The following is a 3,932-nucleotide window of genomic DNA, read 5'->3' as shown; positions in this document are numbered from 1 at the left end:
ATCATTCCACGTGGACTAAGGGTACGCATAGTGCCTACTTTGTTTGCTCAAAATGAGGACTTTAAGAAAAAATTTACCCAGATCATAAACAAATGCTCATTTGATCTTGTCACCCTAACAGTGGAATTTTTACAAATGGAAAGCACCACGACCATTAAAGAAATTGCAGCTCTGGAAAGCCAATTGTCAGATTTAATTGGCCAAGAGGAGTTTCTCAAAAATAGAAAGACACTTGATGATAAACTATTCCTGTTTAATAAGAATACTGAGACATGCAAAAGATCTAAAATGGATTGGGAACGCAACGATTACATCAACAATCGGGTGTACAATTGGGCAGAACCTATTCGCTTTCGGGCTCAATTTAGAAAGCCACGACAGAACCAGCCGTTATCTACCTCTAATTCTTCTATGACTTCCACAGGCTCATCTACTAATCTTTCTAAAGGCTCTTTTTTACAACAGGGGTCCTCGGGTCCAAACACAGGAGGAGAGGAGGCAAGAGGAACTGAAAACGCAACAGCAAGATCCATTGCCACCAGGACCAGGAACAGACAGAGGACTTAACTACATGTGTGGTACATAATATTTCATCTACCTCTTTATCTGACATAGAATTGCAAGTTTTGAACAAAGGTCTGAACTTTTGTCCTAAAACAAAAATGGACACATTTGTATTGAAGCAGGATTTGTATTGTTTCTTTAGACAAATTTGTCTTAAATCTTTCTTTTCCTCTAGACCTGCTATTAGTGATACCAACTCGCCTCCGCTGTCTATCTCTAGCTTACAGCTTAAAAACAAAAGTAGTTTTGTGCCGCCTACCTCTTGTGCAGCAGCCGAGGGGTTTATTAGCAGAGTAGAAGAAGACATAGATTTATTTTTAAAAAAATCATTCAGTAAGGGACCATATACCAAACAATTTTATTTGGGAGGAAGGTAATGCTCTTGCTGCCTTATCTGCTCACAGGGAAATAACTATCAAGCCGGCTGATAAGGGGGGCTCGATAGTGGTAATAGATACCAATCAATATGAGAGGGAGATCTACAGGCAAATGGCAGATTCCAATGTATACACTCATCTGCAGACTAATCCCACATATTGTGTACTAAGCAGAATAAAAACCACTGTAGCACAGGCAGTAAAACAGAATATTATTGATGTTAACACACAGACGTTTCCAGTTACTATGCCGTTGGCCAAATATTTAGATAAGTGATAAACCTCACCTATTGTACATACTCGCTCGTATATACAGGAAAATGTTTTGCTTGCGTCTATCTAGCAAGGTTACTCTGTGGTATAAGCAAGGAAGCTGAGATTTCTGCAGTGTGTAAATGTGCTTTTACTATACAAAAATGCTGTACATACAAAACTATTACAATATTAGGAATACAATACAAGGCTGACAGATATCTATAACAAGCAAAGATGCCTAGCAAATGAACAGCCTATGCTCTATCAGTACAAATACACTTAAAAGTTACTTATCTTCTGTTACTGTATGTTCGTGATCTCAATTGGCAACTATGCTTCTTGGACACCAGCTACTGTTCTTGTATCATGAGTGGCGGCTTCTCCTCTTACAGCATGATGTGTGTGTGTGTGAGTGTCCCTAGCTTATGCCTGAATCCCGCCTTTTATGTGCCAGGCTGTTTACCATAGTTACCAAACAACAGAAAACATACCTGTTTACTGTAGCTGTGTAGACAATGGACTGTTGAAACTGTCAATTGGATACAACAATGATATCTATGTAAACCATTGTTTACTCAGTGCAAGACCTGACAGTAATCTAACAGTCATTCTTTCAATTTGAGAGCTGAAAGAATCTCAAACAAGTAATGTCTTACTTGTTTACTGTAGCTATAGAGACAATAGACTGTTGTATCCAACAACATTTGTTTGAGAAAGTCTGTCTCTGTGACACCAGAATGCTATGAGTCTTATTAAAAAAAAACATATTTTTAACAAAATGCAACACATTCCGCCCTAGATTTTTTTTCTTTCAGACTCCATACAGAAAATCACTTCATTACTAAGAAAAACTAATTCTAAACATTCATTTTCCTTGAATGCAACACCTCCCATATTTCTGTCATTGAGAAGGCGTTTCAGTCTTTAACTAAAATGTTCATTAGAAAGTCCATTCTAAAGTTCTTTAGAAACAAGTCCAGGCTTATAATACATCAAAGGCCTTGCTCTCCACAGCTCTTGCAATCTTCTGTCATTCTTTCGATCATTTCCCATGGATCAAATCAGAGACAGCCTGTGGAGTGGAAAACAAAGCGGATTATCTGTTCCTTCTAATAACACATAAACAGTAGATTCAGGCCCTTCAGATAAAATCTCTCCTCTAAGTGGCTTCTTGCCTGGATATCTGACTAACACTTTGCCCCCTGCCTGTACCCACTTCTGACCCTCCCAAAGAACATCAATAGGGAGGAGAGAAAATATACTGATATTTCCCAGAAGATCACTGCTGTTTATTTTGGAAGGTTTGATGTTAAGTAGCCTCACTTTCCACTCTTGCTGAGAAGTATCCACTAACCAGTCAGAGTCCCAGCCACTGTCTTGAAGCTCATCTGTCAATGCAAATGTAACTTCAAACCTTCCTGTCAGATTCCCTCTCATTCCTAGATAGGCTTCAGCTTCAGATTTGTCACTCTTGGTTTCTATGTCATGGGAAGCAGTAACATGTCTGTTAAGCCCTGTTCTTTCAGGAACCTTACATAAATACTGAACTCTGCACTCCAGCTGTGGAATCTGTGCCCCAGCCCCTACCATCCTCTCATATGGTGTGCTTTTGGCTATTGGCCTAGAATTTAACAACATGACTGTCTGTGTGAGGACCCGATCCCACCCCCTTAGTGTATGTGTGGGTCTAAGTTTGCGTATCTGGTCCTTCAATAGCCCATTGTATTCAATCAAACCAGCTGCCTGTGGATGGTATGGGATGTGGCACAACCAGTACACTCCAGAATCTTTGGACCACTGCTGTATTGTTGATCCAGTGAAGTGTGAGCCGTTATCACTTTGGACTTGTTTGGGACAACCATAAGCAACGACAAGTTCCTGGAGCAGTTGAAGTGTTGTGGCTTGACCTGCATGTTTGCAAGGATGAAAAAGCATAAGTCCTGAATAGGTGTCCACTGCAGTGCAACAATATCTCAGTCCATTGTTTCCCCGGGGCAGGGGACCGATGAAGTCAATCTGCCAGATCTCTGCAGGCCTCTCACCCCTCTTAATCGACCCGGTGGAGTACTTTTTCAATGGCCATTGTCGCACTTCTCCACACCCTGTACAGTTTCCTATTACAGTCTTTATCATGTCCATGGATATAGGCAATCCTCTCTGCTGTGCCCATTCATATGTTGCTTTCTACCCCAAATGTCCAGATTGTTTGTGGGCCCAGTTGGCCAAGTTCATCCAGACAGGATCAATTGGCACAACTGCCTTCACTTTGGCTATTTCATCTGCAACTCTGTTATAGTTCTCAAAGTCTGGGACTAGGGGCACATGTGCATCAACATGTCCCACTTTTATGAGCTTCCTTCCAGATGTAGTCTCAGACTTCCTTGCCTCTCCACACCACCTTTCCATGAATCATCCATTCATTGGACTTCCATGTGGGCATCCAAGTCGTCAGTCCTTTAAAAACCGCCCAGCTGTCAGTGTAGAGAATGACATGGGAAGAAGGATCCTCCTGAAGAGTCATCACTACAGCTTTCAACTCTGCATACTGACTGGACCCTCCAATTCCGGTCTACTGCAGGACTGTGTCTGTAATTGGGTTGTAGGCTGCTGCTGTCCATTTACGCCCAGACGAGGCGACTGTGGCTGAACCATCAGTGAACCACGCTGACTCCTTCATGTCTTCTGACAGAGACTCAGAGGGTGGAGCCTCTGGAATGGGGGATGACTGCAGCACAG

At 41.8% G+C, this 3,932-nt stretch overlaps 1 pseudogene; it reads right to left on the bottom strand.

Moving 5' to 3' along the window:
* Positions 1 to 602: 602 nt before the first annotated feature.
* On the bottom strand, positions 603 to 3,428 carry LOC141116549 (uncharacterized protein YagA-like; annotated as a pseudogene).
* Positions 3,429 to 3,932: the final 504 nt, after the last annotated feature.

Source organism: Aquarana catesbeiana, linkage group LG13 (assembly GCF_042186555.1).
Source record: "Aquarana catesbeiana isolate 2022-GZ linkage group LG13, ASM4218655v1, whole genome shotgun sequence".
In the NCBI taxonomy this organism is placed as follows: Eukaryota; Metazoa; Chordata; class Amphibia; order Anura; family Ranidae; genus Aquarana; species Aquarana catesbeiana.
This window is presented reverse-complemented; position numbering and strand designations above follow the sequence as displayed.